A 17826-nucleotide genomic window follows, 5' to 3' on the forward strand; every position below is an offset into this window, starting at 1 on the left:
CAACTGTAGCACCAACGTTGACAACTGATGCAGGAACCACAACTATGTCTGACACTACAACAACTGTTGGTGAAAAAACAACAACATTGGCTACAACAAGCATCCCTCAAACATCTTCATCTGTAGCATCAACGTCGACAACTGATGCAGCAACCACAACTATGTCTGACATCACAACAACTATTGGTGCAACAACAACATCTTTGGCATCCACAAGTAACACTCCAATATCCTCAACTGTAGCACCAACGTCGACAACTGATGCAGGAACCACAACTATGTCTGACACCACAACAACTGTTAGTGAAAAAACAACAACATTGGCTACAACAAGCATCCCTCAAACATCTTCATCTGTAGCATCAACGTCGACAACTGATGCAGCAACCACAACAATGTCTGACATCACAACAACTATTGGTGCAACAACAACATCTTTGGCATCCACAAGTAACCCTCCAACATCCTCAACTGTAGCACCAACGTCGACAACTGATGCAGGAACCACAACTATGTCTGACACCACAACAACTGTTGGTGAAAAAACAACAACACTGGCTACAACAAGCATCCCTCAAACATCTTCATCTGTAGCATCAACGTCGAAAACTGATGCAGCAACCACAACTATATCTGACATCACAACAACTATTGTTGAAACAAGAACAACAACTGTGGCAACCACAAGTAACCCTCCAATATCCTCAACTGTAGCACCGATGTCGACAACTGATGCAGGAACCACAACTATATCTGACATCATAACAACTGTTGGTGCAACAACAACAACTTTGGCATCCACAAGTAACCTTCCAATATCCTCAACTGTAGCACCAACGTCGACAACTGAAGCAGGAACCACAACTATGTCTGACACCACAACAACTGTTGGTGCAACAACAACAACTTTGGCATCCACAAGTAACCCTCCAATATCCTCAACTGTAGCACCAACGTCGTCAACTGATGCAGGAACTACAACTATGTCTGACACCACAACAACTGTTGGTGCAACAACAACAAAATTGGCTACTACAAGCACCCCTCAAACATCTTCAGCTTTAGCACCAACTTTGACAACTGATGCAGGAACCACAACTAAGTCTGACACCACAACAACTGTTGGTGCAACAACAACAACAACTTTGGCATCTACAAGTAACCCTCCAACATCCTCATCTGTAGCACCAACATCGACAACTGATGCAGGAACCACAACTATGTCTGATACCACAACAACTATTGGTGCAACATCAACTTTGGCAACCACAAGTAACCCTGCAACATCCTCAATTGTAGAACCAATGTTGAAAACTGATGCAGGAACCACAACTATGTCTGACACCACAATAACTATTGTTGCAACAACAACAACTTTGGCAACCACAAGTAACCCTCCAACATACTCAACTGTAGCACCAACATTGACAACTGATGTAGGAACCACAACTATGTCTGACACAACAACAACTGTTGGTGAAACAACAACAACATTGGCTATGACAAGCACCCCTCAAACATCTTCAACTTTATCACCAACTTTGACAACTGATGCAGGAACCACAACTATGTCTGACACCACAACACCTATTGGTGCAACAACAACAACTTTGGCATCCACAAGTAACCCTCTAATATCCTCAACTGTAGCACCAACGTCGTCAACTGATGCAGGAACCACAACTATGTCTGACACCACAACAACTGTTGGTGAAAGAACAACAACATTGGCTACGACAAGCACCCCTCAAACATCTTCAACTTTAGCACCAACTTTAACAACTGATGCAGGAACCACAACTATGTCTGACACCACAACTATTGGTGCAACAACATCAACTCTGGCAACTACAAGTAACCCTCCAACATCCTCAACTGTAGCACTAACATCAACAACTGATGCAGCAACCACAACTATGTCTGACACCACAATAAATATTGGTGCAACAACAACAACTTTGGCAACCACAAGTAACCCTCCAACATCCTCAACTGTAGCACCAACGTCGACAACTGATGCAGGAACCACAACTATGTCTGACACCACAACAACTATTGATGCAACAACAACAATATTGGCTATGACAAGCACCCCTCAAACATCTTCAACTTTATCACCAACTTTGACAACTGATGCAGGAACCACAGCTATGTCTGACACCACAACAACTGTTGGTGCAACAACAACAACTTTGGCATCCACAAGTAACCCTCCAATATCCTCAACTGTAGCACCAACGTCGTCAACTGATGCAGGAACTACAACTATGTCTGACACCACAACAACTGTTGGTGCAACAACAACAACATTGGCTACGACAAGCACCCCTCAAACATCTTCAGCTTTAGCACCAACTTTGACAACTGATGCAGGAACCACAACTATGTCTGACACCACAACAACTGTTGGTGCAACAACAACAACAACTTTGGCATCTACAAGTAACCCTCCAACATCCTCAACTGTAGCACCAACATCGACAACTGATGCAGGAACCACAACCATGTCTGATACCACAACAACTATTGGTGCAACATCAACTTTTGCAACCACAAGTAACCCTGCAACATCCTCAATTATAGCACCGACGTTGAAAACTGATGCAGGAACCACAACTATGTCTGACACCACAACAATTATTCGTGCAACAACATCAACTCTGGCAACTACAAGTAACCCTCCAACATCTTCAACTGTAGCACCAACATCAACAACTGATGCAGCAACAACAACTATGTCTGACACCACAACAACTTTGGCATCCACAACCACCCCTCAAACATCTTCAACTTTAGCATTAACTTTTACAACTGATGGAGGAACCACAACTATGTCTGACACCACAACAACTATTGGTGCAACTACAAGTAACCCTCCAACATCCTCAACTGTAGCACCAACGTTGACAACTGATGCAGGAACCACAACTATGTCTGACACTACAACAACTGTTGGTGAAAAAACAACAACATTGGCTACAACAAGCATCCCTCAAACATCTTCATCTGTAGCATCAACGTCGACAACTGATGCAGCAAACACAACTATGTCTGATATCACAACAACTATTGGTGCAACAACAACAACTTTGGCATCCACAAGTAACCCTCCAACATCCTCAACTGTAGCAGCAACGTCGACAACTGATGCAGGAACCACAACTATGTCTGACACCACAACAACTGTTGGTGAAAAAACAACAACAACACTGGCTAAAACAAGCATCCCTCAAACATCTTCATCTGTAGCATCAACGTCGAAAACTGATGCAGCAACCACAACTATATCTGACATCACAACAACTATTGTTGCAACAACAACAACAACAACAACGTTGGCAACCACAAGTAACCCTCCAATATCCTCAACTGTAGCACCGACGTCGACAACTGATGCAGGAACCACAATTATATCTGACACCACAACAACTGTTGGTGCAACAACAATAACTTTGGCATCCACAAGTAACCCTCCAATATCCTCATCTGTAGCACCAACGTCATCAACTGATGCAGAAACTACAACTATGTCTGACAAAACAACAACATTTGGTGCTACATCAACAACTTTGGCAACCACAAGTGACCCTCCAATATCCTCAACTGTAGCACCAACGTTGACAACTGATGCAGGAACCACAACTATGTCTGACACCACAACAACTGTTGGTGAAACAACAACAACATTGGCTACGACAAGCACCCCTCAAACATCTTCAACTTTAGCACCAACTTTGACAACTGATGCAGCAACAACAACTATGTCTGACACCACAACAACTATTGGTGCAACTACATCAACAACTTTGGCATCCACAACCACCCCTCAAACATCTTCAACTTTAGCATCAACTTTGACAACTGATGCAGGAACCACAACTATGTCTGACACCACAACAACTATTGGTGCAACAACATCAACTCTGGCAACTACAAGTAACCCTTCAACATCCTCAACTGTAGCACCAACATCAACAACTGATGCAGCAACAACAACTATGTCTGACACCACAACAACTATTGGTGCTACATCAAAAACTTTGGCAACCACAAGTAACCCTCCAGTATCCTCAACTGTAGCACCAACGTTGACAACTGATGCAGAAACCACAACTATGTCTGACACCACAACAACTGTTGGTGAAAAAACAACAACATTGGCTACAACAAGCATCCCTCAAACATCTTCATCTGTAGCATCAACGTCGACAACTGATGCAGCAACCACAATTATATTTGACACCACAACAACTTTTGGTGCTACATCAACAACTTTGGCAACCACAAGTAACCCTCCAATATCCTCAACTGTAGCACCGACGTCGACAACTGATGCAGGAACCACAACTATGTCTGACACAACAACAACTGTTGGTGCAACAACAACAACTTTGGCATCCACAAGTAACCCTCCAATATCCTCAACTGTAGCACCAACGTCGTCAACTGATGCAGGAACTACAACTATGTCTGACACCACAACTGTTGGTGAAAAAACAACAACACCACTGGCTAAAACAAGCATCCATCAAACATCTTCATCTGTAGCATCAACGTCGAAAACTGATGCAGCAACCACAACTATATCTGACATCACAACAACTATTGTTGCAACAACAACAACAACTTTAACAACCACAAATAACCCTCCAATATCCTCAACTGTAGCACCAACGTCGTCAACTGATGCAGAAACTACAACTATGTCTGACACCACAACAACTATTGGTGGTACATCAACAACTTTGGCAACCACAAGTGACCCTCCAGTATCCTCAACTGTAGCACCAACGTCTACAACTGATGCAGGAACCACAACTATGTCTGACACCACAAGAACTGTTGGTGCAAAAACAACATTTTTGGCATCCACAAATAACCCTCCAATATCCTCATCTGTAGCACCAACGTCGTCAACTGATGCAGAAACTACAACTATGTCTGACACCACAACAACTATTGGTGCTACATCAACAACTTTGGCAACCACAAGTGACCCTCCAATATCCTCAACTGTAGCACCAACGTTGACAACTGATGCAGGAACCACAACTATGTCTGACACCACAACAACTGTTGGTGCAACAACAACAACTTTGGCATCCACAAGTAACCCTCCAATATCCTCAACTGTAGCACCAACGTCGACAACTGATGCAGGAACCACAACTATGTCTGACACCACAACAACTGTTGGTGCAACAACAAAAACTTTGGCATCCACAAGTAACCCTCCAGTATTCTCAACTGTAGCACCAATGTTGACAACTGATGCAGAAACAACAACTATGTCTGACACCACAACAACTGTTGGTGCAACAACAACAACTTTGGCATCCACAAGTAACCCTCCAATATCCTCAACTGTAGCACCAACGTCGTCAACTGATGCAGGAACTACAACTATGTCTGACACCACAACAACTGTTGGTGAAAAAACAACAACAACACTGGCTAAAACAAGCATCCCTCAAACATCTTCATCTGTAGCATCAACGTCGAAAACTGATGCAGCAACCACAACTATATCTGACATCACAACAACTATTGTTGCGACAACATCAACAACTTTGTCAACCACAAGTAACCCTCCAATATCCTCAACTGTAGCACCAACATCGTCAACTGATGCAGAAACTACAACTATGTCTGACACCACAACAACTATTGGTGCTACATCAACAACTTTGGCAACCACAAGTGACCCTCCAATATCCTCAAATGTAGCACCAACGTTGACAACTGATGCAGGAACCACAACTATGTCTGACACCACAACAACTGTTGGTGCAACAACAACAATTTTGGCATCCACAAATAACCCTCCAATATCCTCATCTGTAGCACCAACGTTGTCAACTGATGCAGAAACTACAACTATGTCTGACACCACAACAACTATTGGTGCTACATCAACAACTTTGGCAACCACAAGTGACCCTCCAATATCCTCAACTGTAGCACCAACGTTGACAACTGATGCAGGAACCACAACTATGTCTGACACCACAACAACTATTGTTGCAACAACAACAACAACTTTGTCAACCACAAGTAACCCTCCAATATCCTCAACTGTAGCACCAACGTCGTCAACTGATGCAGAAACTACAACTATGTCTGACACCACAACAACTATTGGTGCTACATCAACAACTTTGGCAACCACAAGTGACCCTCCAATATCCTCAACTGTAGCACCAACGTTGACAACTGATGCAGGAACCACAACTATGTCTGACACCACAACAACTGTTGGTGAAACAACAACAATATTGTCTACGACAAGCACCCCTCAAACATCTTCAACTTTAGCACCAACTTTGATAACTGATGCAGGAACCACAACTATGTCTGACACCACAGCAACTATTGGTGCAACAACATCAACTCTGGCAACTACAAGTAACCCTCCAACATCGTCAACTGTAGCACCAACATCAACAACTGATGCAGCAACAACAACTATGTCTGACACCACAACAACTATTGGTGCAACAACATCAACGACTTTGGCATCCACAACCACCCCTCAAACATCTTCAACTTTAGCATCAACTTTGAGAACTGATCCAGGAACCAAAACTTTGTCTGACACCACAACAACTATTGGTGCAACAACATCAACTCTAGCAACTACAAGTAACCCTCCAACATCCTCAACTGTAGCACCAACATCAACTACTGATGCAGCAACAACCACTATGTCTGACACCACAACAACTATTGGTGCTACATCAAAAACTTTGGCAACCACAAGTAACCCTCCAGTATCCTCAACTGTAGCACCAACGTTGACAACTGTTGCAGAAACCACAACTATGTCTGACACCACAACAACGGTTGGTGAAAAAACAACAACATTGGCTACAACAAGCATCCCTCAAACATCTTCATCTGTAGCATCAACGTCGACAACTGATGCAGCAAACACAACTATGTCTGATATCACAACAACTATTGGTGCAACAACAACAACTTTGGCATCCACAAGTAACCCTCCAACATCCTCAACTGTAGCACCGACGTCGACAACTGATGCAGGAACCACAATTATATCTGACACCACAACAACTGTTGGTGCAACAACAACTTTGGCATCCACAAGTAACTCTCCAATGTCCTCATCTGTAGCACCAACGTCATCAATTGATGCAGAAACTACAACTATGTCTGACACCACAACAACAATTGGTGCTACATCAACAACTTTGGCAACCACAAGTGACCCTCCAATATCCTCAACTGTAGCACCAACGTTGACAACTGATGCAGGAACCACAACTATGTCTGACACCACAACAACTGTTGGTGAAACAACAACAACATTGGCTACGACAAGCACCCCTCAAACATCTTCAAATTTAGCACCAACTTTGACAACTGATGCAGGAACCACAACTATGTCTGACACCACAGCAACTATTGGTGCAACAACATCAACTCTGGCAACTACAAGTAACCCTCCAACATCCTCAACTGTAGCACCAACATCAACAACTGATGCAGCAACAACAACTATGTCTGACACCACAACAACTATTGGTGCAACAACATCAACAAATTTGGCATCCACAACCACCCCTCATACATCTTCAACTTTAGCATCAACTTTGACAACTGATGCAGGAACCACAACTATGTCTGACACCACAACAACTATTGGTGCAACAACATCATCAACTTTGGCATCCACAACCACCCCTCAAACATCTTCAACCATAGCATCAACTTTGACAACTGATGCAGGAACCACAACTATGTCTGACACCACAACAACTATTGGTGCAACAACATCAACTCTGGCAACTACAAGTAACCCTCCAACATCCTCAACTGTAGCACCAACATCAACAACTGATGCAGCAACAACAACTATGTCTGACACCACAACAACTATTGGTGCTACATCAAAAACTTTGGCAACCACAAGTAACCCTCCAGTATCCTCAACTGTAGCACCAACGTTGACAACTGATGCAGAAACCACAACTATGTCTGACACCACAACAACTGTTGGTGAAAAAACATATACATTGGCTACAACAAGCATCCCTCAAACATCTTCATCTGTAGCATCAACGACGACAACTGATGCAGCAACCACAATTATATTTGACACCACAACACCTATTGTTTCAACATCAACAACTTTGGCAACCACAAGTAACCCTCTAATATCCTCAACTGTAGCACCGACGTCGACAACTGATGCAGGAACCACAACTATGTCTGACACCACAACAACTGTTGGTGCAACAACAACAACTTTGGCATCCACAAGTAACCCTCCAATATCCTCAACTGTAGCACCAACGTCGACAAGTGATGCAGGAACCACAACTATGTCTGACACCACAACAACTGTTGGTGCAACAACAACAACTTTGGCATCCACAAGTAACCCTCCAATATCCTCAACTGTAGCACCAACGTCGTCAACTGATGCAGGAACTACAACTATGTCTGACACCACAACTGTTGGTGAAAAAACAACAACAACACTGGCTAAAACAAGCATCCCTCAAACATCTTCATCTGTAGCATCAACGTCGAAAACTGATGCAGCAACCACAACTATATCTGACATCACAACAACTATTGTTGACACAACAACAACAACTTTGTCAACCACAAGTAACCCTCCAATATCCTCAACTGTAGCACCAACGTCGTCAACTGATGCAGAAACTACAACTATGTCTGACACCACAACAACTATTGGTGCTACATCAACAACTTTGGCAACAACAAGTGACCCTCCAATATCCTCAAATGTAGCACCAACGTTGACAACTGATGCAGGAACCACAACTATGTCTGACACCACAACAACTATTGTTGCAACAACAACAACAACTTTGTCAACCACAAGTAACCCTCCAATATCCTCAACTGTAGCACCAACGTCGTCAACTGATGCAGAAACTACAACTATGTCTGACACCACAACAACTATTGGTGCTACATCAACAACTTTGGCAACCACAAGTGACCCTCCAATATCCTCAACTGTAGCACCAACGTTGACAACTGATGCAGGAACCACAACTATGTCTGACACCACAACAACTGTTGGTGAAACAACAACAATATTGTCTACGACAAGCACCCCTCAAACATCTTCAACTTTAGCACCAACTTTGATAACTGATGCAGGAACCACAACTATGTCTGACACCACAGCAACTATTGGTGCAACAACATCAACTCTGGCAACTACAAGTAACCCTCCAACATCGTCAACTGTAGCACCAACATCAACAACTGATGCAGCAACAACAACTATGTCTGACACCACAACAACTATTGGTGCAACAACATCAACGACTTTGGCATCCACAACCACCCCTCAAACATCTTCAACTTTAGCATCAACTTTGAGAACTGATCCAGGAACCACAACTTTGTCTGACACCACAACAACTATTGGTGCAACAACATCAACTCTAGCAACTACAAGTAACCCTCCAACATCCTCAACTGTAGCACCAACATCAACTACTGATGCAGCAACAACCACTATGTCTGACACCACAACAACTATTGGTGCTACATCAAAAACTTTGGCAACCACAAGTAACCCTCCAGTATCCTCAACTGTAGCACCAACGTTGACAACTGTTGCAGAAACCACAACTATGTCTGACACCACAACAACGGTTGGTGAAAAAACAACAACATTGGCTACAACAAGCATCCCTCAAACATCTTCATCTGTAGCATCAACGTCGACAACTGATGCAGCAAACACAACTATGTCTGATATCACAACAACTATTGGTGCAACAACAACAACTTTGGCATCCACAAGTAACCCTCCAACATCCTCAACTGTAGCACCGACGTCGACAACTGATGCAGGAACCACAATTATATCTGACACCACAACAACTGTTGGTGCAACAACAACTTTGGCATCCACAAGTAACTCTCCAATGTCCTCATCTGTAGCACCAACGTCATCAATTGATGCAGAAACTACAACTATGTCTGACACCACAACAACAATTGGTGCTACATCAACAACTTTGGCAACCACAAGTGACCCTCCAATATCCTCAACTGTAGCACCAACGTTGACAACTGATGCAGGAACCACAACTATGTCTGACACCACAACAACTGTTGGTGAAACAACAACAACATTGGCTACGACAAGCACCCCTCAAACATCTTCAAATTTAGCACCAACTTTGACAACTGATGCAGGAACCACAACTATGTCTGACACCACAGCAACTATTGGTGCAACAACATCAACTCTGGCAACTACAAGTAACCCTCCAACATCCTCAACTGTAGCACCAACATCAACAACTGATGCAGCAACAACAACTATGTCTGACACCACAACAACTATTGGTGCAACAACATCAACAAATTTGGCATCCACAACCACCCCTCATACATCTTCAACTTTAGCATCAACTTTGACAACTGATGCAGGAACCACAACTATGTCTGACACCACAACAACTATTGGTGCAACAACATCATCAACTTTGGCATCCACAACCACCCCTCAAACATCTTCAACCATAGCATCAACTTTGACAACTGATGCAGGAACCACAACTATGTCTGACACCACAACAACTATTGGTGCAACAACATCAACTCTGGCAACTACAAGTAACCCTCCAACATCCTCAACTGTAGCACCAACATCAACAACTGATGCAGCAACAACAACTATGTCTGACACCACAACAACTATTGGTGCTACATCAAAAACTTTGGCAACCACAAGTAACCCTCCAGTATCCTCAACTGTAGCACCAACGTTGACAACTGATGCAGAAACCACAACTATGTCTGACACCACAACAACTGTTGGTGAAAAAACATATACATTGGCTACAACAAGCATCCCTCAAACATCTTCATCTGTAGCATCAACGACGACAACTGATGCAGCAACCACAATTATATTTGACACCACAACACCTATTGTTTCAACATCAACAACTTTGGCAACCACAAGTAACCCTCTAATATCCTCAACTGTAGCACCGACGTCGACAACTGATGCAGGAACCACAACTATGTCTGACACCACAACAACTGTTGGTGCAACAACAACAACTTTGGCATCCACAAGTAACCCTCCAATATCCTCAACTGTAGCACCAACGTCGACAAGTGATGCAGGAACCACAACTATGTCTGACACCACAACAACTGTTGGTGCAACAACAACAACTTTGGCATCCACAAGTAACCCTCCAATATCCTCAACTGTAGCACCAACGTCGTCAACTGATGCAGGAACTACAACTATGTCTGACACCACAACTGTTGGTGAAAAAACAACAACAACACTGGCTAAAACAAGCATCCCTCAAACATCTTCATCTGTAGCATCAACGTCGAAAACTGATGCAGCAACCACAACTATATCTGACATCACAACAACTATTGTTGCAACAACAACAACAACTTTGTCAACCACAAGTAACCCTCCAATATCCTCAACTGTAGCACCAACGTCGTCAACTGATGCAGAAACTACAACTATGTCTGACACCACAACAACTATTGGTGCTACATCAACAACTTTGGCAACAACAAGTGACCCTCCAATATCCTCAAATGTAGCACCAACGTTGACAACTGATGCAGGAACCACAACTATGTCTGACACCACAACAACTATTGTTGCAACAACAACAACAACTTTGTCAACCACAAGTAACCCTCCAATATCCTCAACTGTAGCACCAACGTCGTCAACTGATGCAGAAACTACAACTATGTCTGACACCACAACAACTATTGGTGCTACATCAACAACTTTGGCAACCACAAGTGACCCTCCAATATCCTCAACTGTAGCACCAACGTTGACAACTGATGCAGGAACCACAACTATGTCTGACACCACAACAACTGTTGGTGAAACAACAACAATATTGTCTACGACAAGCACCCCTCAAACATCTTCAACTTTAGCACCAACTTTGATAACTGATGCAGGAACCACAACTATGTCTGACACCACAGCAACTATTGGTGCAACAACATCAACTCTGGCAACTACAAGTAACCCTCCAACATCGTCAACTGTAGCACCAACATCAACAACTGATGCAGCAACAACAACTATGTCTGACACCACAACAACTATTGGTGCAACAACATCAACGACTTTGGCATCCACAACCACCCCTCAAACATCTTCAACTTTAGCATCAACTTTGAGAACTGATCCAGGAACCACAACTTTGTCTGACACCACAACAACTATTGGTGCAACAACATCAACTCTAGCAACTACAAGTAACCCTCCAACATCCTCAACTGTAGCACCAACATCAACTACTGATGCAGCAACAACCACTATGTCTGACACCACAACAACTATTGGTGCTACATCAAAAACTTTGGCAACCACAAGTAACCCTCCAGTATCCTCAACTGTAGCACCAACGTTGACAACTGTTGCAGAAACCACAACTATGTCTGACACCACAACAACTATTGGTGCTACATCAACAACTTTGGCAACCACAAGTGACCCTCCAATATCCTCAACTGTAGCACCAACGTTGACAACTGATGCAGGAACCACAACTATGTCTGACACCACAACAACTGTTGGTGAAACAACAACAATATTGTCTACGACAAGCACCCCTCAAACATCTTCAACTTTAGCACCAACTTTGATAACTGATGCAGGAACCACAACTATGTCTGACACCACAGCAACTATTGGTGCAACAACATCAACTCTGGCAACTACAAGTAACCCTCCAACATCGTCAACTGTAGCACCAACATCAACAACTGATGCAGCAACAACAACTATGTCTGACACCACAACAACTATTGGTGCAACAACATCAACGACTTTGGCATCCACAACCACCCCTCAAACATCTTCAACTTTAGCATCAACTTTGAGAACTGATCCAAGAACCACAACTTTGTCTGACACCACAACAACTATTGGTGCAACAACATCAACTCTAGCAACTACAAGTAACCCTCCAACATCCTCAACTGTAGCACCAACATCAACTACTGATGCAGCAACAACCACTATGTCTGACACCACAACAACTATTGGTGCTACATCAAAAACTTTGGCAACCACAAGTAACCCTCCAGTATCCTCAACTGTAGCACCAACGTTGACAACTGTTGCAGAAACCACAACTATGTCTGACACCACAACAACGGTTGGTGAAAAAACAACAACATTGGCTACAACAAGCATCCCTCAAACATCTTCATCTGTAGCATCAACGTCGACAACTGATGCAGCAAACACAACTATGTCTGATATCACAACAACTATTGGTGCAACAACAACAACTTTGGCATCCACAAGTAACCCTCCAACATCCTCAACTGTAGCACCAACGTCGACAACTGATGCAGGAACCACAACTATGTCTGACACCACAACAACTGTTGGTGAAAAAACAACAACAACACTGGCTAAAACAAGCATCCCTCAAACAACTTCATCTGTAACATCAACGTCGAAAACTGATGCAGCAACCACAACTATATCTGACATCACAACAACTATTGTTGCAACAACAAACACAACGTTGGCAACCACAAGTAACCCTCCAATATCCTCAACTGTAGCACCGACGTCGACAACTGATGCAGGAACCACAATTATATCTGACACCACAACAACTGTTGGTGCAACAACAACAACTTTGGCATCCACAAGTAACTCTCCAATGTCCTCATCTGTAGCACCAACGTCATCAACTGATGCAGAAACTACAACTATGTCTGACACCACAACAACAATTGGTGCTACATCAACAACTTTGGCAACCACAAGTGACCCTCCAATATCCTCAACTGTAGCACCAACGTTGACAACTGATGCAGGAACCACAACTATGTCTGACACCACAACAACTGTTGGTGAAACAACAACAACATTGGCTACGACAAGCACCCCTCAAACATCTTCAAATTTAGCACCAACTTTGACAACTGATGCAGGAACCACAACTATGTCTGACACCACAGCAACTATTGGTGCAACAACATCAACTCTGGCAACTACAAGTAACCCTCCAACATCCTCAACTGTAGCACCAACATCAACAACTGATGCAGCAACAACAACTATGTCTGACACCACAACAACTATTGGTGCAACAACATCAACAAATTTGGCATCCACAACCACCCCTCATACATCTTCAACTTTAGCATCAACTTTGACAACTGATGCAGGAACCACAACTATGTCTGACACCACAACAACTATTGGTGCAGCAACATCATCAACTTTGGCATCCACAACCACCCCTCAAACATCTTCAACCATAGCATCAACTTTGACAACTGATGCAGGAACCACAACTATGTCTGACACCACAACAACTATTGGTGCAACAACATCAACTCTGGCAACTACAAGTAACCCTCCAACATCCTCAACTGTAGCACCAACATCAACAACTGATGCAGCAACAACAACTATGTCTGACACCACAACAACTATTGGTGCTACATCAAAAACTTTGGCAACCACAAGTAACCCTCCAGTATCCTCAACTGTAGCACCAACGTTGACAACTGATGCAGAAACCACAACTATGTCTGACACCACAACAACTGTTGGTGAAAAAACATATACATTGGCTACAACAAGCATCCCTCAAACATCTTCATCTGTAGCATCAACGTCGACAACTGATGCAGCAACCACAATTATATTTGACACCACAACACCTATTGTTTCAACATCAACAACTTTGGCAACCACAAGTAACCCTCTAATATCCTCAACTGTAGCACCGACGTCGACAACTGATGCAGGAACCACAACTATGTCTGACACCACAACAACTGTTGGTGCAACAACAACAACTTTGGCATCCACAAGTAACCCTCCAATATCCTCAACTGTAGCACCAACGTCGTCAACTGATGCAGGAACTACAACTATGTCTGACACCACAACTGTTGGTGAAAAAACAACAACAACACTGGCTAAAACAAGCATCCCTCAAACATCTTCATCTGTAGCATCAACGTCGAAAACTGATGCAGCAACCACAACTATATCTGACATCACAACAACTATTGTTGCGACAACATCAACAACTTTGTCAACCACAAGTAACCCTCCAATATCCTCAACTGTAGCACCAACATCGTCAACTGATGCAGAAACTACAACTATGTCTGACACCACAACAACTATTGATGCTACATCAACAACTTTGGCAACCACAAGTGACCCTCAAATATCCTCAACTGTAGCACCAACGTCGACAACTGATGCAGGAGCCACAACTATGTCTGACACCACAACAACTGTTGGTGCAACAACAACAACTTTGGCATCCACAAGTAACCCTCCAGTAACCTCAACTGTAGCACCAACGTTGACAACTGATGCAGAAACCACAACTATGTCTGACACCACAACAACTGTTGGAGCAACAACAACAACTTTGGCATCCACAAGTAACCCTCCAATATCCTCAACTGTAGCACCAACGTCGTCAACTGATGCAGGAACTACAACTATGTCTGACACCACAACAACTGTTAGTGAAAAAAAAACAACAACACTGGCTAAAACAAGCATCCCTCAAACATCTTCATCTGTAGCATCAACGTCGAAAACTGATGCAGCAACCACAACTATATCTGACATCACAACAACTATTGTTGCAACAACAACAACAACTTTGTCAACCACAAGTAACCCTCCAATATCCTCAACTGTAGCACCAACGTCGTCAACTGATGCAGAAACTACAACTATGTCTGACACCACAACAACTATTGGTGCTACATCAACAACTTTGGCAACCACAAGTGACACTCCAATATCCTCAACTGTAGCACCAACGTTGACAACTGATGCAGGAACCACAACTATGTCTGACACCACAACAACTGTTGGTGAAACAACAACAGCATTGGCTACGACAAGCACCCCTCAAACATCTTCAACTTTAGCACCAACTTTGGCAACTGATGCAGGAACCACAACTATGTCTGACACCACAGCAACTATTGGTGCAACAACATCAACTCTGGCAACTACAAGTAACCCTCCAACATCCTCAACTGTAGCACCAACATCAACAACTGATGCAGCAACAACAACTATGTCTGACACCACAACAACTATTGGTGCTACATCAAAAACTTTGGCAACCACAAGTAACCCTCCAGTATCCTCAACTGTAGCACCAACGTTGACAACTGAGGCAGAAACCACAACTATTTCTGACACCACAACAACTGTTGGTGAAAAAACAACAACATTGGCTACAACAAGCATCCCTCAAACATCTTCATCTGTAGCATCAAAGTCGACAACTGATGCAGCAACCACAACTATATCTGAGATCACAACAACTATTGTTACAACATCAACAACTTTGGCAACCACAAGTAACCCTCCAATATCTTCAACTGCAGCACCGACGTCAACAACTGATGCAGGAACCACAACTATGTCTGACACCACAACAACTGTTGGTGCAACAACAACAACTTTGGCATCCACAAGTAACCCTCCAATATCCTCAACTGTAGCACCAATGTCGACAACTGATGCAGGAACCACAACTATGTCTGACACCACAACACCTATTGGAGCAACAACATCAACTTTGGCAACTAAAAGTAACCCTCCAACATCCTCAACTGTAGCACCGACGTCAACAACTGATGCAGGAACCACAACTATGTCTGACACCACAACAACTGTTGGTGCAACAACAACAACTTTGGCATCCACAAGTAACCCTCCAATATCCTCAACTGTAGCACCAACACCGTCAACTGATGCAGGAACCACAACTATGTATGACACCACAACAAGTGTTGGTGAAAAAACAACAACATTGGCTATGACAAGCACCCCTCAAACATCTTCAACTTTAGCACCAACTTTGACAACTGATGCAGGAACCATAACTATGTCTGACACCACAACAGCTATTGGTGCAACATCAACTCTGGCAACCACAAGTATCCCTGAATCATCCTCAATTGTACAACCAACGTCAACAACTGATGTAGGAACCACAAATATGTCTGACACCACAACAACTATTGGTGAAACAACAACAACAACATTGGCTATGACAAGGACCTCTCAAACATCTTCAACTTTATCACCAACTTTGACAACTGATGCAGGAACCACAGCTATGTCTGACACCACAACACCTATTGGTGCAACAACATCAACTGTAGCAACTAAAAGTAACCCTCCAACATCCTCAACTGTAGCACCGAAGTCAACAACTGATGCAGCAACAACAACCATGTCTGACACCACAACAATTATTTGTGCAACAACATCAATAACTTTGGCATCCACAACCACCCCTCAAACATATTCAACTGTAGCATTAACATCAATAACTGATGCAGCAATCACAACTATGTCTGACACCACAACAACTGTTGGTACAACAACAACAACAACAACAACTTTGGCATCCACAAGCACCCCTCAGACATCTTCAACTTTAGCCCCAACTTCGACAACTGATGCAGGAACCACAACTATGTCTTACACTACAACATCTGTTGGTGAAACAACAACAACATTGCCTACGACAAGCACCCCTCAAACATCCTCAATTTTAACACCAACTTTGACAACTGATGCAGGAACCACTACTATGTCTGACACCACAACAACTGTTGGTGCAACAACAACAACAACAACTTTGGCATCCACAAGTAACCCTCCAACATCCTCAACTGTAGCACCAATGTTGACAACTGATGCAGGAACCACAACTATGTCTGACACCACAACATCTATTGGTGCAACATCAACTCTGGCAACCACAAGTAACC

The sequence above is a fragment of the Abramis brama genome (genome assembly GCF_963993115.1).
Source record: "Abramis brama genome assembly, chromosome: 2".
Classification (NCBI taxonomy): Eukaryota; Metazoa; Chordata; class Actinopteri; order Cypriniformes; family Leuciscidae; genus Abramis; species Abramis brama.